Source organism: Lolium rigidum, chromosome 3 (genome assembly GCF_022539505.1).
Source record: "Lolium rigidum isolate FL_2022 chromosome 3, APGP_CSIRO_Lrig_0.1, whole genome shotgun sequence".
NCBI lineage: Eukaryota > Viridiplantae > Streptophyta > Magnoliopsida > Poales > Poaceae > Lolium > Lolium rigidum.
In genome coordinates, this window is record NC_061510.1 from 22,787,842 (window position 1) to 22,810,895 (window position 23,054).

The window sequence follows — 23,054 nt, forward strand, 5'->3', positions numbered from 1 at the left end:
TGGATGTAGAGTTTATCTCTAGGTTTTATCTACTTGTCTTTAATTTTAAAGGTGTTATTGTAATAGTTCTATTTCCATTTGATCTAACCGGTAGATCAAATCACCTCTAGCCAAAACAAAGTTTTAGTAAAAGTCTCATTAAAGTTTATAGCGCTTGCCTTGATGATCTACTTTAATTCTATCAAATCAAGTGAAATTTCAGTCACTGTGACAAGTTTTAGTTGAAAATGGGAAAAATATTTGGATTTTATATGCATGAATGTAATGCATACATCTGTTTCGTCTCTTTTGTAATCTCAAAACTTGGGATGTTATACTGGGCGTGGACGGGGATGTGCTTCCCGAGATGTACGTAATGCCGCTCGCGCTCCATGGGCTTGTCGCCGCGGCACCAGTGCATACTGTCAACATAGCAAAGTGTGTCACATTCGCGATTGATGACTTCTTCAAATCCTCGGTGGTGCGCCAACCTTTCAGCTCCGTTGTCACTTCTTGGGTCCACGATTCAGTCTTTGGCGTCGACACCTTGCACGACCTCATGAAGGGTGCCTTCGCGCCCTTTTTGGTTAGCGCTTTGATGGGCGCCTTGCTAGCCACTTTTTTGGCCAACTTCTTTGGATCTTTTGGCGTCATGGGTACGAGGGACGTGTGTGTGGTAACTGCGAGGTCTGGGTGGGGAACTATCGTGGCGGGCGGGATAAATGATAAGCGTGGCAGGAAAAATAGGAAATAAGATGAAAATTTTGGACTATGATCGAGCGGTTGTGTCACCGACGCGGTGGGCCTGCCCCTTACCCCGCCTGCTCGTGTTGTGTTCATGCCCTCGCAACAATCTTTAGACTAGTCATAGTGCAAGTAACTTCAGGAGTAACTTCATGTTCAACTCAGCAAATTTTCATATTTTTGTTATATTAATTGATTTATAGGATCTCAATCCAGATCTATGTAGAAGATGTATTTGATATTAATTTTTTTAATACTACGTGCTATGATACGGTATCTACCTATGATACTATAATCCTCTCTTTTATCTTTAATTACACTGCTGCATCAACTTTTTTGCATGTATGAGATATATGATACTACCTATGATACTTTTATTCTGAGTAGTCTTACTACTTCATGTTACTTCCCGCTGTAACTGGTGTTATATGACGGAGATGGGCGGAGAACACAGAACAGTGTGTTGAACTGCGCCAAACAAAAATTGGCCTTTAAAGCGCACGGCTGCTAGCAATCAATTGTCCGACAGACCTTAAATAGTTCTGGGATGGTTCTAGGGACAAGACTGAGATGTTCTAACCATTCATTCGGGCTCGTCTACAATTCGCGCCCTCTTCGTTGCTCCAGCTTGACGTTGTTGAATAGTACTACTACTGTTGTCGGAAATAGAAAATTAGCAGTGTGGAAGAAAATTGGGTTGGACATTTAGGAGGCTGTCCACCTCTCATTTTTTGTCGAAATAAGACGCATTCTTGTGATTTGCTACCGCACCGGTCTCGGCGGTCTGGACACGATCGATGGACGTGATGTGTGATGTGTCCACAATTGACTGGCCAAGATCTAGAAGATGGGGCTTTCAGTTTGGTTTTCCATGGAGACGCTCAGTGAGGTTGTAAAATTTTGCTACTAGTTGGGTTCCGTGTGGGCTGTAGGTACGAGTTGACTCGATCGATCCGTATCTTATAGCCCCCTAGCTGGACGATTCTTCTTGAGACGGCTCATGGCCATGTGCGCCGATCGCCAGCACAGATCACGAGGAGGAAAGGCTAGATCATGATTCACGACTCACAAGCCGTATCTATATCCTAGTTAAGTATTCGTGACGTTACTTACCTAGTGAGTGAAAAAACCGTCTTCTAGAATGTTTGAGCCATCATTTTCTCGTGTATCCATTAGTAAAATGAGACGTGATGACTTGTGCTCAGCAATGTCAGCACGAGGACAAATAATGGTACGATTGAATAAAAGAATTCTAGTGCACTCGGATCATTATGCATTTTGTCGCGCCACACCGACGACACACATGTCCCATCTAACAAAAAAAAGCTATATTCTAGTAAAATCGTGTTCAAAGCCTCTTGGATAGATTTTTTTAAATCACTAGATGAAGAATATGTGTCACAAATACACAGTTATAGAGGTAAAAGACTAATTCACTCATATATATGGACCGAGTGAGAATTAACTTCTCGGTTAAGTGACATTATCTTGTGGTTTTATACTACTCTTTATTTTACATTAGTTATAACGTGCACCATATCGAAAAAAAGTTATAACGTGCATATTAAATCAGCGATAACTAATACTAAAAAAAGAAAATGTATGCATAATTTTTATCGTGCCAATATTTATTTGTATTGTGTGATTTCTTAGTTGCAACTAAAAGTTCTCAATTCCAACCTATCTTGTAACTAAAATTCACAGTTACAACCTCATTTGCAACTAAAAATCTTAGTTGTAACTGTATCTACAAATCATAGGGCGCACGAGGCGTCATGCATATCTAAGCGTTGTGAAGTTAAATGAGCTGCTCTAACTTAATTCGTGATTGATTGAAAATAAGCAAAACCATATATGTATATATTTCACTCCGAGTCAAGTGGTAGCATGGTTCATCCATCGTTGGTTATTAATTTAACTTGTACTATATATGTTTATGATAGCCTAGTAAATTTATTTCTCCAATGAGCACATCGATCGATCTGCATAAATACATATCTTGTCTTGTTGTTCCCTGCCCTGCTACTAATATAATGACTAGAGCTATCAAGCTTGTCCTGCCACCAATATACATATCTTGTCTTTCAGTTTAATATTCCATGGAGCATCTCAGCAAGGTTGTAAAATAGTACTAGTTGGGTTTCGTCTGGGCTATATGGTGCGAGTGGAGTCGATCAATCCGTATATTAAACCCTCCTAGCTGGACGATTCTTCTAGGGACGAATCATGTCCATGTGCGCCGGTCCCAGCCGAGATCAGAAAAAACATTACAAGCCATTTAGAGCCAGGCCCCTTAGGTGGCGTAGGAGGCACCTCACGTGGCGGAGCAGGCGCCTCCGGTGGCCGAGGAGGAGCAGGAGCAGTCCATCCAACTGACCAACAACCAAGACAACGAAGAAGGCAAAATGAATTCGAAGAGCATGGAAGAGTGCACGGAGATGGGTGGCAATGTTGCGGCTGCCAAATAGGTGCATGACAAAATATCGCAAACACCGGTTTGTTCAAATAGAATCGTATGCGGAGGAAGGTATCGCAAACGATATCAGCTTGCTGTGCAAATGCTTTTTTTCTTCGAAATTGTTTGCGAATATTTTGGTCGTGAAATGTTCCCGCGAGTTCACCAATATCGTTCGAAATGCGAAATCAAAATCTTGCGCCGTTTACCTCCTTTCCTATAAAATGTGTCGCTCACTCTTCCCTCTAGCGGCCTACCCACCTCTCCACCATGCCTCCCTGCCAATCCACTCTAGGTTGCATCGATCTTGCGCCGTTAGATGCGGATGATGAGCATTCCTCGCAGCACAACGGTGCTGAGGGAAGCAGTGGCGGATCCACACTAAAGCTCTGTAGTCAATTGACTACACAGTTTTCTTGGCAATACAACTAAAATTGTGCAAAAAAATAGTTTAAATTTATATAAATACATGTATTTGACTACACAACTTTCTGCCGATGATGCTTCCCCCAGTGACAGGAGGAAGGGTGGATCACGAGCCATGTTCTCAAGTGGTAGCATGGTCCAACTATCGTCGATGAAAGTACTGCAGTGGCAGGTAATGGTTAGGATAGCCTAATAAATTCAGTTCTCCATCAAATGGACGCATCGAATCGATCTATACTCAGTATTTTGTATTTGCTCTTCGCGCGGGCGCATCTGATTCTGAGCAACTGGTCGCTCTGCACGGGGCGAACATGCACGTCGCGAAAGAGGCAGGTAGGAGCATCTCCACTCGGCCCTCTCAAAAAATGTACAGCACCATGATTTGGAACGTATTTACGGACAGGGCCGAACAAAAAGAGATAAAATATCTGTACAAAAAATGCTTTTTCCAATCATGTCGCTCAAACAGTATCTAGATGCATGCATTTTAATAGAGAGGCCATCTCATTTGAAAAAGTATGTGAGAGACAGTGTGGGAAAAAAGAAAATAACATATGAGGACTAGGGGCTGCAAACATGCGTCCGGACGATGTTCTTGTATCCGGCGTCCCCGGTAGAGCCTCTATATTAGCTGGTTTAAAGTTGTATATAGCTGCAATCAAAGTTGTCTATCGCTGAAACAAAATTATTTATAACTACATTAACTTTGCCCTCATGGTGTTGTGAAGTTGCCTACGGTATTCTAGAGTTATCCACATCGGCACTGAAGTTGCATCATGTTGCTTGGAAGTTGTATGTCATTATTGTGAAGCTGACTATAGCTTCACTAAAGTTGCATGCTGATGTGTCATTTTCAACGCACTACTAACCGTTGTTGCTATGAAGTTGCGTATTATTGTTGCGAAGTTACCTGTTGGTATTGAAAAGTTACCTACCACTACAGCATAGTGATGTCTACAAGTATAAGTGATTGTTAAAATCTTTCATAAGATGTGTTACCCAAATTTATAGTTCGATTCAAGGAAAGCACAAGAATACCAATAAAATTTTAGCCATTGAGACGTCACTCTCAACCACACGTATATATCAATAAATTCATCGAGAAAACGGTGATTTGTAGTTGTTGATTCAAAGCAGTAAATACGTAGTAGACAATAGAACTAAATGTCTAGTTTTCACCAGAAGTAAAGATGTGTAACTTTCAGTAACTAAAACCGTAAGCATGAGGTGATAGCGGGTTGTTGCATGAATAATACTGATCATATAATGTAATCCTAATAACATAGCACATATCTGTAATTCAGTTACGTGTAGATGTGTGATCCAAATATAATTATGCATACTAAGAAGATAATTTGCATAATATTTTTTGCCCTACCTGCCCATTTCACCTGGGCCAATTTGGAACTACATAAAATTAAGGTTTATCATTTTGAATAGCTCGGAACAGAGCATTAAATTTCATGAATACACAATATCCTCGAACTATCACATATTCCGTTTGGGTTTCCCTAACTATCACTTTAGGGATTCGTAGGCTTAACATAATAATAAGCAATACACCTTGCGTATAAATACCAATATTATATATATGATATAGCAATATAGGTTCAGTATTAAAATCATGTCACTCGGGTCCTACCAACAAGCATTAAACATAGTATAGGTGTACCAACACTCATACATGAATATCCTCAAGACGAATACGTTAAATCTCGATACATACGGATGATTACGTGATCAATCTCATCCAAACTTCATCCACCTTATATGCCTACAGAGAACTACTCATTCATAATGATGGAGAGTGAGCACATGGTTGTTGGTGATGATGTTGGTGACGGTGATGATAAAGAAGCCCTCAAAATCCCCCTCTCAGGAGTGGAGAATAGGGTGAATCTTACCCTCGAAACGAAGATCGTGGATGTGGCGACACTCTGTTTCGCGAAAAACTCCGTGGCTCCGGCAGGGTAGGTTTTTAGGGTATATAAGGCAACGAAAGATGGAGATGAGGCCAAACTCAAGGGCCAAGTAGGCCCTAGTGGTGCGCCACCAGCCTTTGGTCTTTGTGGCTCCTCTTGCGTGATTCCAAGCTCTAGACTTTTTGTTTTGGTGAAAAAATTCGTGGTATTTTTTCTTGATTTTATTTTCTATGAAGATAGACGGAAAAAAAAACTTTTGCTAAAAATTGTGGTGAGATTCCGTCCCGTTCTCCTGGTGTGATACAGTGACGGCCACCTGCGGAGCTCGAAGGGGAACCGCAGCGGACACAGATCAGGTAACATGCACCTTTTGCATGTTACCGTGTGAGATGCGGTCTAAATTCAAATTTAAACATTGCGAAAAAATTTGAAAAAATCATGCATGTTCACAGCACATATTAAGATAACCCTAAAAATTTCAGATCAAAATTCGAAACATACATCGAGAAACAAAAAAGAGAAATCTATCATGAATAGTTCCCGAATTCAAATCTGAGTTTCTCTGTAGACTATTCACATCTGAGTTTTTTTTTTTGTTTCTCGATGTATGTTTCGAATTTTGATCTGAAATTTTTAAGGGTTATCTTAATATGTGCTGTGAACATGCATGATTTTTTTCAGATTTTTTCGCAATATTTAAATTTAGATTTAGACCGTATGTCACACGGTGACATGCAAAAGGTGCATGTCACCTGATCTGTGTCCGAACGGCCCGGAATGATTGGCGGCTTCTGAAAGTGCCGCGCCGGCCAAGCCTGGTCCGCTGGGCTTCTGCTCGCGGACAGCAGCGGCTTTGATGGGCGTGGCAGGAGGAAGGAGAGGAGCGGAGCTGCATGTGGATCTCCCGATGTCCAGCATGCTGAGACTGAGGCGTGGAGATGAGGGGAGGCCGACGGAGCAGCGTGCAACTGACGAAAAGAGGGAGGTGCGGCGAGCGGAGCTCCGGGAGCCGCCCAAATAGCGCGTGCCAAGAACGTCCTTTGAGCCGCTTGAGGCACCTCGTTGCTCCGGTCAGTGTCTCCCCGTGTCGTGTGAGTCATCCTCGCCGCAGGAGCCAGGTAACTATTTTTTTCGAGAAACCTGGGAGGGGACGAGTTTATTGCTCACTAATTTTCAATCGTACCATTTGAACATTGTCAAGTCTTCTTTCCTAGAATCAAGACGATGATAAACGAAGCCATGTTCTGCATGAATAAAGAATCAGACGGATCTGAACCCCGAGATATGGCCAATAGAATATGTATAGTTGAGCTGCTCAGATCTCAGATTGCGAGGCTTTTAAAAAGGTCAGCTTGTCACCTCCCAATAGGTGATATTGATACACATGTCTGAATGTCTGATTGCACTTATCTGAGAACCATTTGCAGCATATCCGATCTGCATCATAAACCTGACAACCATTTGCAGCATATCCGGTCTGCATCCTAAACCTGTGGAAACTGGAGAGTGCTCGAGGAAAGAAGAAAATTACAGTCCAGTGCAGGCAGTTCAAACCGGCTTAAGGAAATGAGTAATGACAAGGTATGTAGTTTCCTTCTATAAATTTGTCTAACTCTTGGTTGTTTTGGTTTCTATAAAAAAGGATATATTCGTATTAGCTACGAAGAGTAACCTTTTAGACCAATTATCTCTTAGACAGACATACCTGCAATTACCGCACGAATATGTGAATACATCAATCTATTCATTGAAGGTTAATGATTACTGCAAGATGTTCAAGAATGAGAACCATCTTGGGAATGCTACAGTAATTACCTTATCACAGTATGCAAGATACTTGTGGAAGACCTCAAGGGGGACAGTGATCCGCATAGAAGTACTTGTATTGCTGGCTAGCGTTGCCTTCTTGTTCCTCGCTACCTTTGGTTCATACCGTCGCCGGCGCAGAAACTGGTTCATCCAGAAAGGTGTCTTCGCCATATATACATTATCATCCTCATTGATAACATACATATTAGGTTCAATGCAATCTTCTGCGGTGAAGAGCAGCATGTATCCCATTTGGGCCATATCTCTCGGTATTCTTTATGGTTCTGCTGACTCTGTGACAGCTTATACTCTCAGTGACAACAGGCTAGACACAAGACATATATGCCAGGCTGCGCCCTTATATGGGTATGCTGGGTTACTTTTGATCAAGGTATCCTCAAGTGATGGTAACTTTGATGTTAACTACTCGATTGAGAATAGACAGCTGAAATACAACACGATTAACAGCGGAGGATGACGATGTCATTGACAGAGAAGATATGGCAGTGCAATGATCGTTCTATAGGCCTAGAGCTAAAATACACTTGCCTTTCCTTCTCACTCTTTCATCTGTTGAATAGGCGCTGCTTTGGGTTTGCTTGTGGCGAATCCAGAAAAAAGGCGCATGATTTTGTCTTCAAGGGTCTGCTATTGGAGAATGCCACAGACTACAATAGGGTTTTCAAGGTGATTGAGGTAGAGCTAGCCTTTATCTATGATTTCCACTTCACCAAGTACGCTGTCATTTATTATGGATCAAGAGCTGCAACATTCTGGTCCTTAGCTTCACTCACCTGCATATCTCTTACAGCATATGGCGTTGCCAGTCGTGTATTGATCAACTGTTGCGATGAAGATGAGTCTCTTGTTGTGAACAACACAACTGAGGTTGTGATCACCTTATTGATACTTGCATGTGCTGCTTTGCTTGAATTGCTACAGCTGCTACTTTACTGGACGGCCATTTGGGCCAGAGTATCCTTTGTTTGTCAGTTTCTCAAACAACAACCAATATCAAACACAAGAGGGAGCTGCATGATGAGATTAAAAGTGCTACTTACAAAGATTGGTGTTCACTGTGCGTCAGACAAACACTACTGGCGACACAAGCTTGGGCAGTACTCTTTACTTGAATCAGTCAGCTGATCGCTCCAAGAAAGAGCATAAAGTACTCAAAAAGTTTGGGAAGTTTATCATATCAGCGACAAATTCTATTAATCTTACAGACGCAAATCTCATACACCAAAGTTATGGTGCATCAACGGGCTGCATGGCTGCTGGTGAACCTATCGAGTTGCCGGCAGAAATAAAAGAGGCAATTGTCCGCTCCCTTATACGTACTCGTGGCAAGCTAACAAATGGGAAATCATCATTGGTGTCTACTGGAGCACAAGACCTCTTATGGGCTTGTGGACATGATATATACTCAGATAAAATCTGCTCTGGGAAGGAGAATCAGGCACACCTTATATGACTTGGCACATAGCAACTTGTTACTGTGAGATGGCAACAGTGAAAAACAATGCTTGCCAAAATGAGTGAGCGGAACTCAAGTTCCATCATGACATTGCCACAAAAGTGTCAAAATATTGTGCATATCTGGTGGTCTCTGCACCGCAGCTTCTTCCTGGGCACACAGATTATACATGGTGTCTGAGCCATGCAGTTGCCCGAGAAGCAACCGAATTCCTGAAAGATTTTAGGGACAAGTACGAAGAGATCAGGAATTTAGCAGAATCAGAGGAGACACTCTTTCAGAAGGGTGCCAAGCTGGGGAAGCAACTCGAGGAGATTTTTTTCGAAAAGGAGGTACAAGATGTTACACAGTGTTGGAAGGTGCTTGCGATTTTTGGGCCAAGATGCTGCTCTACCTTGCGCCGTCAGATGACACTGATGCACACGTCGCACAGCTAGCGGAAGGCGGCGAGTTCATCACCCACCTGTGGGCTTTGCTCTCTCATGCAGGCATCCTTGAGAGGGAAGAGTATGAAGTTGGAGGCGTGTAACACCACATCTCCCGTCTCAAACCTGCCTTTTTTTTGACAGGAAACCTGCCTTTGTTTTTGAACGGTAAAAAGCCACAAAGGACTTGGAATCTTCATTATGTAGGCGGAGGGTACAATTTTACTGTGGTTGGTCTACCTGGTCTAATAAGTGGCATATGATAGTCAATGACATGTTGTCAGTGTTCAGGTTCTGTGTATGATCTTTGTGATTCGCCAATCTGTGACATGTTATCTTTGTAAGTTTGAACTTGGTTCTCTGTATTCAGGGTGATCCGTTGTACTGAATATGTCTTAACTAGCACCTGTGGCTGACGTGAATGCCCGGGCGACATATTTAGCGTGTGGAATCTCACGGTATGATTGCTGCACCCCCATGGAGCTCTCACAACGCTTTGGATTTTCGGCCGTCCGATCGAGCTGACGTGGCGCGATCTCGACCGTCGTTCCGTTCAGGGCGCTGAGGCCCTCCCACAGACCCACTTTTTATCCATGGGTCACGAAAAGCCCGCTCGGCCCGATCTCTCGCACGCTGCCCAATCCCCGCACGCTTCGCTACCCCAATCCCCTCTGGTTTCTCCTCCAACCCGCTCCGTCCTCGCCGCCGCCACCACCGCCGCCGCCACCCACCCATCCTCCCTCCCCAATCCCCTTCGTCTCCTTCCTCTCCTCCCCCTCCTCCTCCCCTCCCATCCCGCCCCTCCCCTCCCCACTGGTTCTTCTCCTCTCTCCCACCTTCTGCCGTGCGGCACGCTGCTCGTCCAAGCCAGCCGGAGGAACAAGCGCTAGGATTTCTGGTTTTTGGTAACCTGGATGGCAAGGAAGTGGAGCACGACATGGAGCAGCAACCACTGCAGGGAGCCGTCGGGGTGGTAGTTGAAGACGGCCACCTGGTGGCAGCGCTGGCCGCCTCACGGACCCGGCGACGGGGCGCGGTCAGGCCTGTAGCGGCAAAGGACTGCCACGTCCAAACTCATACGGAACACAGGTGCCCAAGATCTTCTTTCTCCTCTCTGTTTTTCTAATCCCCAAATCATGTATGCTAGTGCAGATCCTAGAAGGGGTCTACAGCCGGAGTGTGGATCTGCAAGGTTTGTTGGTTTGGCCCTTGCTTGATTGGGAAGCTCCTAATTTTTTTTAGCAAGTTTTGTTTCAGTGATGTTTATCTCAGCGGGAACACTGAATTATTCATTTGTATTGAAACTTATGCTTTTCTATTTCAGAGATAAAATGAGATTCAGTCTGAAGGAATAGTTCATGTTAGTCCCTAGATCTATGGCATGTTCATCCTCTCTCTGAACCCCTTGGGAGGCGCGGGGTGATTCCTCACCTCCATGCTATTGTTGTTAAAAATTCCCAAACCCTAGGTACTACAGGTTCCTCCCTCTCTCTCTTTTTTATTTACGCCCACAAGTTGTTCCTCATGAAAAGACAATTGAGTTGCTGTCTAGAAGAAGATTAGTCTATGTAGTATTCATCCTACTCATATGCCTATTTTCTGCAATTTACCTAATATATTCATCCTACTCATAATTTTGTTGGCTCCATTTTGTCCTTGCATGCAGGTCAATTGACATTTCCTCCGCGCCACATCAATAACACACCCACTGCGAGTACAAGTCATGGTTGGATTATCATAATTTACACATAAAATTAGCATGTCAAAGTTGTCCCTAAACCACAATTTGTCATCAGGCCATAAGCTGCACGTTTTGTGTTATTTTAATATGATTTTTATTTCCTATGACTTTTAACCTCATGTCAGTAATTATCTCATAATTTTGTTGCCTCCATTCTATCCTTGCAGGTCAATTAGCATTTCCTCTTCACCACATCAATGAGCCAGCCAATGTGAGCATGTTCCTTCTTTGTTTCTTTGAACTATCTCTAGAAATTTAGTCACAGGGTTGTCATTGGCAAATGTTACTCTCTAATCCTCTCCATGTCCATTGTAAGAATTAAGCCATTTTATATGAAGGCTATTTCCTTTTTCCTCATTTGCTGGTGTGGCTACAAATCTTGGATCCATACATCGTGTATATTGACATGTTGTTGCCTCAAGCTTAACATTGTTTTTTTTGGTAAATTCAGTTGTCTAGATGAATTGAAAGGGGGGAGGTGGAGTGGCATCAGTGACCACATTTTACCCTCCTATTGATATAAGAGGAAGTCAAATATCATCCCTGGTTTTCTTATGCTAATTGCAGAGCCTGTTAAGATTCACACCTTGAAAATGCTTACATGGTTTCATCCCAAAACTGTTCTCTACATGAGTCATGTGTTTAGTTTTTTATGTGGATCTGTTTGTACTTTAACAAGGTAAATAAAAAAATTACAGCGGTTACCATGCCTCAATTTGTGTTTCAACCAGGTGGAGAATTTCTTACTGTGTTCTACTTCCAAATCCTGAGAGTGAAGGTTCAGTTTCTCTTTTTGAGCTTTAGCTGCATTTCATTTCTTTGATGATCCCCGCACATCTTGCTGGTTAAGAGGCTATGTATTTGTTGCAGCGGCTGGAGCATGGCTGCAGTCTTCGTTTGCAGATTGGGAGTATCTAGCTCCAATTTATTAAACAGGTGTAATAGGTGAATTCTTATATACATAGATTTAAAAAATGGCATATGTTAATTTTTCGCAACATATATTTTGGAATCTTTGCAGCTGCATATTACTAAGCTTTCTTTGCGATATAATACAGTAGTTTACTTGCTGCCATCACTTTATGAACCTAAAATATATTTGCTTGCATTCACTTCAAGCACCTAAAATATATTCGACCTTTGTCCTTTTACATGGAAATGGTCTTGTTTTTATGCCTTCACTTCAGTGATATTGATTTACTGTGATGGCGGGCTCTACTGGTGCATGTTCCTCTAATTAAGAGGAAAGTCAAGGTCACTATGAAATAGTATACTGCATACTAATGACAGGTTCGAGGATTTATAATGTTGTGTTATGCCACATGATTGATTTATGGCATATGTCTGTACGTGTATTTTCTCATGTTAGTTTCAGTACAGTTGTCGATACCTCCCTCCCCCCCCACCCCACCCCTACCCGGATCGTATTATTTGTACCCATAACTGTAGAGGTAGCAGCCAATGTTTGTCTGAATACAGAAACTGATCGGAGTCCTCTCCGTGTCTCCTCCTTCGCAAAGGTAGCAGCCAATGCTAGCTATTAGAAACAACTTAGGTTTCATGTCACAAGAGTGGTAACAACGATTGTTGTTGCCCCTGGTGGTAAATTTAGGCGATCCCCAACTTTAGGTACAAATACAACTACTCCGGTCATACTTCCTCTCAGCTCTTATTGCATATCTTTTTTTGTTTATAGCTTAGAAAGCTATTAAATATTTAGTATGCTCAGTAATTTTTCTGTGATGACCTTTCTTACGTTCTTTTCTAGGTGTGCGAGATGATGCCTGATGAATATGCTTGAGTTCAACACACTGAAGTGTACTTATCGGTTTGGTGAAGAAATTTATGAATCCTGGGTTACCGAGACGGCTTTGGGTGACACCTTCTGGATGCTGAGACGGCTTGGGCTGACACCTTCTCGATGCAGAGACGGCTTGGGTGACACCTTCTCGATGAATTATTTTTAGTTTCAGCTATTTCTAATGAATTATTTTTAGTTTCAGCTATTTCTAATGAATTATTTTTAGTTTCAGCTATTTCTAATGAATTATTTTTAGTTTCCTGATATGATATTTCAGTTGTAGTTTTTTGTGTCAATTGTTTGCATCAACCAATAATGTATTGCTATGTTTGTAGCTTCTTTTTTAGGCTGCTCCTCCAGTCCCTATGTGCATGCATTTTTTATAGGTTGGGATGAAGCTAGGTTAGTTCATAGCTTTATGCGCCCCATATAATAGTCATACTGCCTACTAAAATATGGAATTATCAATATTCATTTCTACTATTTTATATTTATATCATGTACTGGAGTTCTTTCTCTTTTTATTTCGTACAATGAAGAGCATAGTTAGGCCTATTTATCTTCTTCACATGGCATGATCTCTGAATTCTATTGGTATAAAAATGTTGTGGTATTGTCTAAGTTCAAATATATGCATTCGGTGGGCCAAAGCAATGCATGTACATTGGGAAATTATGAAGCTAAAGCATGCCACTGTAACAATAATACATACATTCTTATTTTTTTTACTTCTGTTTTTATTGTAATTAGTTAACTGATCAGATTCTTTTTTTGATGTGATATAAAGCTGCAAGCAATCCTGGTCTATCTACAAGTGGACATAATGCATGGTAGTGCTATTTTATATTGGGATATTAGATTTTTATGCAATATGTATTTTGAACGCCACCATGCTCTAGAGTGCAATATTTTGCATGCTAGAAAGATTGAGGACTACAACACCATGGGACTTTTAGCTTCTTTTTATATTTAAAATGGCCATGTAGTAATTTCTCATTCCTGAGTTTAATGTTTATATTCTTCAATTCTGCATTTCTTTCTTTGTAGATCTCAGATTTATCAGCCTCCTGGCTAGATGATTACCAGTGATTGATCATGCTCTAGAATCCAAACGAGTTGAGATTGTCCAGAAAAGTAGGCAAGTCACCCAGTCTGAACCAAAATTTGGCGAGTTGAATTCTCTTATCTCATGAATTGCACAATGCCTTGCAATTGCTGGGATCATAAGATGTTCTCACAGTAGAACACTAGGAAGGCATAATCTGTATTTTCTTTTCAATTCCTTTGTGACTTTATTTATGCTGGTTGCATGCCCGGTGAAACAGATCAAGCACTTGGTTGTTGCTTAACTGATTCATTATTTGTTTCTCTTGATTTCTTGTGTTGTAAGTGATGCAAATGGTTGTCCTCGTCCCTAAATCTCTATTCTTTCATGTGCTGGGCCATCCCTTGATTTTGGTTAAGGATGTTCCTTATATTTCCTAATGAAAGCACTCAATTGCAATTACAACGTTCACATGTTTCCAGTTCCAGCATAATGTTTTTTTAGTTCTGTTCATATGCCTTAAATATGTTTAGGTCCTTGCTCCTCACCATGCCTGAAAAATTAATTAACCACTTACGGAACTTATCCATTTCTCTTAAGGTCTAAACTAAGAATTTAAATTAGCATGGGACAAAATCTATAAGCCTTACCCAGATTGAGGAAGTGCCACTAAATTGGTACTACTGAAAAGTTTCAGAATTGAACTTGTCAATACTAATTTGTAAGACTATTTCAGCAATCATCTAAGGAGATAATTACAGGCAAGCTTCTGAGAAAAGCAGACAATGTAAAGGCATAAAAACTTGCCTCGGTTACGAATGAGCACTGTAACTATAATAGTTTCCTTTGAGAACTGATTTGTGATGGTATTCAGAAGGTAAATCAGCACTTCCATGCATTTCCTCTTCAGTTCTGTCCCATATCGCTATCTGCGATGATTCAAAAAGCTTCGGTGTGAGCTTCTACAAGCTATGGATTGGCACAAATTCACATTTAACAGAGCAACGACATGAGCCACCACCGCACCTGCAGCTCCCAAGGAGTCTAAAGATGTTCGATCGCCAAAAGTCAGCCGCTGGCCAATCTTGCAAGTTCGATCCAGGCTGCGCTACGACCGCGTCTCATACTAGCCTTGTCGCTTCCCCAGCGATGCACGTCGTACACCGGGAGTGCCTAAGCACATATCCACACAGCAGAGGGGGACCAGAGATTAGAGGGGGGCAACCAGCAATTAGGAAGCCATGGCTATGGTGAAGAGGGAGATAGGTTGTGGTCGTCAGCTACTGGAGTGACTCGGACAGGGGAGACTGCGAGACATATGGGGATTTTTTTTGGATCGGCCGTGTGGAGATTGAAAAGAACAGAGGCGACTAAGAGGAGAGAGATAAATAGGCCCATTACGTAATCATTAAACTAAATGAAAAATCTATATAAGTTCAAAAAAAAAATGAAAAATCTATATATTTAAAAACATAGTTCAAAACAGGGCCACTTTGAGATACTATTTTACAAATGACTTTGTTTTTCAATAAAAAAACAAAAATATACTTCTGATCATCATTTTTTAGTCAACAACTTTGGTTGCGTGTCACAAAGTTAACACACGGGTGTTTCCCACCGTCATAACAAACCGTCGGAAATAAACATGGGGATGGAGAATGAACCAAGTTTAAGTTACACTGGGTGGCACCCACCATCGTTAGAAGTTTGAAGTATTACAACTAGGTGAAGCAAACGTGACCACCTCCGTCAGTGGTGGTATAGATGAGAAGTATAATCACAGATGATTCGCTGGAATGTTACTAGGAAAATTCCACATGCCTTTCGATGAGAGAAAGAAAATTACCAAAAAGTGGATGTATCTATCAATATTTCACTAAATTTTTTTACGTTCTTACGGAAAATATATCGACGCGAATTTTACGGGATGGTGCGCCAAGGCGCACATCTATATTTTTGTCATCATTCTTGCTCGGTTGTTTCTATATTTTCTTTTCGAACACTTGAGTGCTCGGTGGCATCTATATTTCCTTTCGAATCACCAACTGTAGTGTGCTTTAAACTTACCGCTTGTAATAGATTTCCATGTGTGGATAATATAGTGTTTCTCAAATTGTTTATCAGGTTGGAAGTCCGGGAACGCGTGGATCGAGTTGATAGACGACCACGAGTCTTGAAATACTTTCAGAGCTGGAGATTGTGCTTTGAGTCGGTTGCTTTTAGGTTGAAAGGCTTGATAGTCAGCACGAAATGTTTTTTGTTGGTTCAAGAACTATTTATGTGTGACATTGATCTACATGTTTGCCATGGATTTGTTGTTGGACACATGGTTCAACATTATTATTTGTCTAATATTTCATCTTTAGTCGTACCGAGTCAATAACCGTTGTTATACAAACTGCGATTCGGTGTGGTTTCCACGGGGTCGTGCGCCAAGGCGCACATCTAAATCTAGTTATTATTTGAAGCTTGGGTAATATACTAATATAGGCATGATCTCTGCAAAAATTAGCCGGCAACATGCATGTCCACTATGAACGCATTGTTAAGAGGCGAGGAACAAACCATATTATTGAAGAGACCGAGCCATCATGCGAATTCCAGATGAACCAAGGAATAGCTCCAAAAATAGCCAATCCTACAGAGCTGGAGCTAGCCCCAGGATTTTTCAGCGCAACGTTAATGAAATCTTCCTAATTCAAAGGAGGCCTATCCCAAGCCAGTGCTTCTTTGACGCACCACCAGTTAAAACGAGCAGGCAATAAAAACCATATGAGAGGCCTATCCCAATCCTATGATATTCTTGCTCGTCAGTCCCAAATATACTCACAAGTAAAAACAGTTTCTGGTGCTATTGCTGACGGATGCTCCCATTATGAAGTACACATTGTACATGCTTATGTTTCTAATGCAAACTTAGGGCATGCCCAATGCACTGCCCTAGAGGTACTGCCTCACAACTTTAGTTAGGTTCGGGTGGTCCAAAGTAGGTTCGGATGAGGAGGTAGTCTCTTCATCAGGAGACAGCCTCTTCAGCCATAAACTGAGTGGAAATGTGAGAGAGAAAGAGAAAAACCAAATCAGCTTTTGAGAGAAAGATATATTAATGGAACCATAACATGGCATGCATATGTCAAAAGTTTTATCCAAACCTAGTTGGACAGCTGCCTCCATTGCTCATGCCCTTACTCTATGCATTGAACAGGTTCTAAGGGCCCTCTTGGATTGCCGTAATTTAGGCTGATACCTTTTTCTGGGAGCACAGTTATTTTCGGATCGAGCTCAGTCTGACCGTTTGGCTCGCTCTTTTATGTTGACCTAAATACACCGGCAGTCCCAAAAGTTGTTAGTGATGTGCAAATTGGTCGCATGTTTTTAGGCTAAAAACGCTCGTCGGTGGCCCGGAAAATATGCCCCTGTTTTTCTTTTTTTGAGGGAAACAGCAGGACTCTGCTGTGGAATTTTGTTAATTGCCAACAAGTTGCATCGTTTATAAGTTTGCTCAAAACAAAACTAGGAGGATCAGCTATCCAATTACAAGAGATTTTATCTAAAAAACAAGATCTAGCTAAATCGTGAGCAACTTCATTAGCTTCTCGTGGATAGTATTTAAAAGAAATATTTCCGATCTGCGTCATCAGGTCTACACAATCAGCGAACACAGCTGATGCTTCACCCCACCAGGCTTATTCTCCCATGCAAGCATGCACAACGTCCATAGAATCAGACTCCGCTTCAACATTGGTACATCCCATGCGATTAGCCAGGCCAACCCTTCTCTCATCAAAATTGCTTCAGCAGCGAAAGCCAAATTTATAGGGTCTACGTGTATCCCAAAATTGTCAATTTAACTAATATAATATAAAATTTACACTATAAAAATTATACCATTAAAAAATAGAACATCTGAACTTTCCAATGATATGTATTTTGTAATATATATCTTGTGTTACGTCGGTTAAATTGGCGATCTAGAGATACACGTAGAACTTATAAACCGGGACAGAAGTAACTATTGTTGGCTTGCCAAGCGGGGAGGAAAGGAAACGGCTTGCCAAGCGGGGCCTAAAGTGTTAGTGTGCTACTGTGTTTTAGCCTATCAAGTTGGTTCTGCTTAATCTAAATGGTTAGGGTGTCAGCATCATCAAGATGTCGATGGTCAAATTTCTCCCATCTGTTTCCAGGTATTCAGCTAACATGTCTGATGTATTAAATGTGTATGTTATGGTCAAGGTAAAGGAGCACATCAGGCAGCAGCCAGCAGCTTAGCGAGTAGGTACGGTGGTTCTGTCGAAGCGTTAAGTGCTGAGTGATGTAGTTTGGTGATGATAGATCAACTGATGTAGCACGTTGGTGACCGGTGAGGGAAACTACCTGAGCAAAATGCTCCGTAGTGAGTTATCACTGATGGCAATGTCGACCTGAATAACCGCCACTGGAACACATTCCATGCGCGAAAAAATATGGATTACACATGAGAAACCTCACTGCAAGAATCATAAACATAAACTGATAAGGAACGTACAGGAACCGCTCTCCTCTTCGTCCTCCCTCTCCGCCCCCACCCTCTTCTGCCCGTTGACCCGACGAGACCGGGCTGAACCCAACCCTTCTCCGGCGGCGCTGCCGGCCGGAGATGGGGAGGGGGAGGCGCCGGTGATGTACATAGGTCTAGGTTTAGAGTTGTCGGCAGGTTGCGGAGGTCTTGGAGTCAAGTTTCAGATCTTAGGGGCAAGATCTGGAGCAGATGGTGGTGGTGGCGGCGCGACAAGGAGCTCCGGCGGCCGGAGACGGCGGCCCTCGACCATCTCCCATGGATCTCCGTCAATAAGCCCAGGGTTTGCTCTCTATCCTTGATCTCCTTCCTTTCTCTGTTTGTCCTCCTTCCACCGGCCGGCCATGGTGGTGAGGGGTGGGGGAGACGAATTGAGGTTGGTGGAGTGTTGGAGAAGAGCAGGGGCTCTCTTTCCCTGGTGTCTTGGTGCGACACCGGTGACTGGCCGAGGATATGTGATGTCAAGCCCCTATGGTTGGGGATGGAATCATATGCTCCTCTTGCCAAGCCCCTCAGCAATAAGCACTGGTGGTTGCAAAGCTGCGCCCTCAACAACCTCGACATCGACCTGGCCGGCCGTGGCGGCGAGGAGGAAGATGAAGATGGCGACGATGGTGTTGTCTTTGGTGGCCATACTGTGATGAGTTCTTGCTGCTCCAATCATCTCTGCCTGCCTTCTCCCACCCGTGGCAGGAGTGTTGTGATTGAGGGCGGGCTAGTCTACATCGAAGGAGCTGGCGAGAGTTCATCTGGCTGGGCCTTCCGAAGTTTGGAACCAATTTCGGCGAACTTTATCTTGGCGGCTGCGTGCCGTTTGTCAACGCCGGTGAGCTCTGGCATTCTATCAACCTCCATCGGAGGCCTTCTTCATGGTCAGCGGCCGCGTACAACGTCTACACTGCAGCAAGTGGTTTCGTCCCCGCGGCGGTGCTTGACGGCGGTGCAGCTGACCTCCGGCTCGGCAGAGGAGATAGGGAAGGACCCGATTGCTTTTTACATCTTTTAGCGAGGTCTTCTCCGCATATATTGGGGACTCATGTTTTACTCTATATTTCTTTTGGGGTCCTCTGTAATAATGTACACCTCCACTGTTTGGATTTTAATATAAGCTTCCAGGCCCTTCGGGGCTCCTCTTGTTCAAAAAAAAAGAATCATAAACATGGAGGTGTTTTCTCTACCTTGACAATCCTTGTAGAACATCTACCATGGCAATCCAGTTCTTTGTAAACATATATGAACAAAAGATGGTGTATATTATTTCTTTAGGATGGTGTATATTATTTTATAATACACATTTTCAATAATTTAAATTAAGTAAGAAATGCCATGAAAAAGCATAAAACATAAAAAATGTACCAAAGGTAAGATAATTGTTAGAATTTAGCTCGTGGGGCTTAACACCTAGCCCAATACAAATTTTGAAATTCTCATATGGCCCATTAATCTATGGCAGAGGTTGAGACTGAAGTTTTGTTCCATATTACTCGTTGGATGAGAGTTGAGCAGCTTATACGGAGAGTTCTTGTAGCTCCACTAAGTGAGTGAGAAGAGAAATAGTTCACATGCACTCCTCCGCTGCCCGCCACGTGCACTGTGCTCGTGTTCCATGGATTGTGCATGTTGCTTATATATTTGTTGTTCGGTAAATTAATTGTGTAGCAATTTGTGAGCTTCTTTCCCATTGCATCTTCCGGTGTACAACAAAAATGAGCACTATATATTAAAGTAATAATTAAAGAGGAGCCAGTGCAAATTTTCTTCCCGCATCCCGCCCCACTTGACACCTTAGCTAGGAGTGACTAAGCCCTCAGAGTCTCCAAACGGTCCACGAACGAGCCAGCTTGCTTGGCGTGAAACCAACGACTCGAAAAGCACTAAGGATGGGTGTCACTATTTCTCAGTCGACTGAGAACTAGTTTCATTCTCAATCAGATGATATCATCAAATCTCAATTGCATCTCATGTTACAACTGATGACTAGCACAAATCACGAAGTAAATTAAATGACGTGGAGTGAGTTCGAACTTAGTTCTCAGGTAGCAAATCCCACTAAAGATAGCTTGTGCATAGCAGCAAGAAAGCAGAGTCGTTGAGGGCGTATCAGATTTTTTTTTTTTTTTGATAAAGGATGCTTTATTACTTATGAGAAAGCAATTACATCCAGCCTCTGCATAACCAGGATGCACACAGCCGTTTCTTTGAGGTCTCGAGTTCAAAAAAGATGCCAAACTAAAAAATCTAGGCGAAATACATATCGAAACGATGAATCATATAACGCCTAAGGTGTGGGTGGGGCTTCAATCCGTAGACTATGCTGCCACCCATGTAGGGAAAAAGTATCCCTCGCCGTAGCCTCCAATCGTGTACGGACCTCCGTAAATAGGTCTTGGTTCCCCATGCGCTGAAGAGGTAACCATGAACGAAGAATCCCTGTACATCTGTAGATGACCCGCAACAAGGAGAAATTTTTGTCATTAAAAATCTTGTCATTTCTACTCAGCCAAAGCGCCCGGATAATCGCTAGCGCCCCCACCCTAAGAAGCAACTTGAACCTTGCATCTATTCCATGAAGCCAATTACCAAAGACATTGGCTACACTAGTGGGAGGATACAAGGTAGACGCTACTTGGATGACGAGACCAAATAGATCTCGCAAACCGGCATCGGAAGAAGAGGTGTTTAATAGTTTCATCATGATGACAAAAAACACATCTAGTATTGCCGTGCCAATTCCGCTTAACAAGATTGTCTTTGGTGAGGATGACTCCTTGACGAAGATACCATCCAAATATTTTTATTTTTAATGGTATCTTCATCTTCCAAATTTTCTTATTGTTATCAACCGGTAAATCAGAATGAAGTATGGCGCTATATAAAGATTTTACCGAGAAAGAGCCATCTACATGTAAATTCCACCTAAATTCATCCGGTTCGAGCGACAGGTTAACATCCCCCAACCTCTCGAATTAAAGTATTCCATGCCGGTAGCCTTTGTCCTAGCAAAACTCGTCGGAACGTCACATTCGGTGGAGAGGTAGCCATTACCGTGGCAATGGTATCTCCTTGGCGACGAACGATACTATACAACGCAGGATACTCGTTCACTTAGAGGTGCATTGTCTAACCAAGCATCTTCCCGTAACCGTATCTCGTGCTCCATTCTTAATTGAGAAAGTACCATGACGAAAAAATACATTTTTTGTCGCCATTAGACCAGCCCGAAGTGTGAATCTCCAGGTTTCCAAACCACCCGAGATAACGTCTTGGAGCCGATATACTTTCTCCGAAGAATAGTTTGCCAAATCCCATCCTCGGTAAGGAGCTTAAAAAGCCATTTACCCGAAGAGGCTGAGTTCTTGACTTCCAGGTCATGAACTCCAAGCCCGCCTTGATCTTTGGGACTACAAACTACACTCATTTAACCAGTCGATACTTCTTTTTCTCGCTATCACCTTGCCAAAAGAATCTGGATCGATAATAATCGAGTTTATGCAGAATTCCTTTTGGCAAAAGGAAGAATGATAACATATACAGTACCATATTTGTCAGTACCGAATTAATGAGTACCAATCTTTCTCCCGGGGATAGCAATTTGCCTTTCCAACTACTAAGGCGTTTCGTAGTCTTTCTTCTACAGCTTTTCCATTCAAGCAATCGTGAGTCTCCGGTAATGAATTGGAATACCCGGATAGCGAATAGGAAATTGGCCTTGCCCACAACCGAACAACTCGTATATAGAGCTGTATCATCTTTGGCGTCACCGAAACAGAACAATTCACTTTTATGGAAATTAATTTTCAATCCCGACAACTGCTCAAAAGCCACCAAGATTAATTTGAGGTTTTGAGCTTTTGCGAGATCATGATCCATAAATAGAATTGTATCATCGGCATATTGAAGAATAGATTTTTTTTCCGATATGGGAGCATCGCCCCAGCCTCTGCATCAATAGATGCACACGGCTAACTTTATTGAACTAAAAGTACGGAAAACAAGTACACAAGAATAGATAAACCACCATCAACCAGATGTGGAATCACCCCTTCAATTTGACCATCAGACTTGGCCCGCTCTATGAGTATAGCCAGCATATCCGCCACAATGTTAAATAACATAGGTGATAACGGATCCCCTTGGCGTAACCCTTTTCGTGTTTGGAAATAATGGCCGGTGTCATCATTAACCCGAATTGCCACACTACCTCCATACACAAAATCATTTATTAAAGCACGCCATTCAGGAGAAACACCTTTCATCCTGAGTGTCTGTTGTAGGAAAGACCACTTGACCTTGTCATAAGCCTTTTCAAAATCTAATTTCAAAATAACCCCATTTAATTTCTTAGTATGCATCTCATGTACCGTCTCATGCAAAACCGTCACTCCATCAAGGATATTTCTTCCTTGCATGAAAGCGGTTTGTGATGGCTGAATGACATGATCCGCAACCGTATTAAGTCTAATGGTGGCCACTTTCGTGAAAATCTTGAAACTTACGTTTAAGAGGCAAATAGGTCTATATTGTTGAATCCTTTCTGCCTCATTAACTTTCGGTAGCAAGATTACTTCCCCAAAATTTAGATGAAATAATTCTAATTGTCCCATATGCAAAGCACGGAACAAATCTAGAAGATCCACTTTAATAGTGTCCTAGAAAGTTTGATAAAACTCTGCTA

At 42.3% G+C, this 23,054-nt stretch overlaps 2 long non-coding RNA genes across 5 annotated transcripts; both read left to right on the forward strand.

The window, feature by feature from the left end:
* The first annotated feature begins 6,498 nt into the window (after positions 1-6,498).
* Positions 6,499-9,602, forward strand: LOC124695083. Its single transcript, XR_007000524.1, has 4 exons — positions 6,499-6,644; positions 6,741-6,872; positions 6,994-7,107; positions 7,280-9,602. It is a non-coding gene; the product is annotated as an uncharacterized LOC124695083 (long non-coding RNA).
* Positions 9,603-10,055: 453 nt separating this feature from the next.
* LOC124695085 lies at positions 10,056-14,212 on the forward strand. Of its 4 annotated transcripts, none has more exons than XR_007000528.1 (5): positions 10,056-10,429; positions 10,562-10,705; positions 10,904-11,756; positions 11,849-11,923; positions 12,747-14,212. It is a non-coding gene; the product is annotated as an uncharacterized LOC124695085 (long non-coding RNA). The 4 variants fall into 4 exon arrangements; XR_007000527.1 differs by having other exon boundaries at positions 11,849-11,914; XR_007000526.1 differs by having other exon boundaries at positions 10,904-11,923.
* The last annotated feature ends 8,842 nt before the right edge of the window (positions 14,213-23,054 follow it).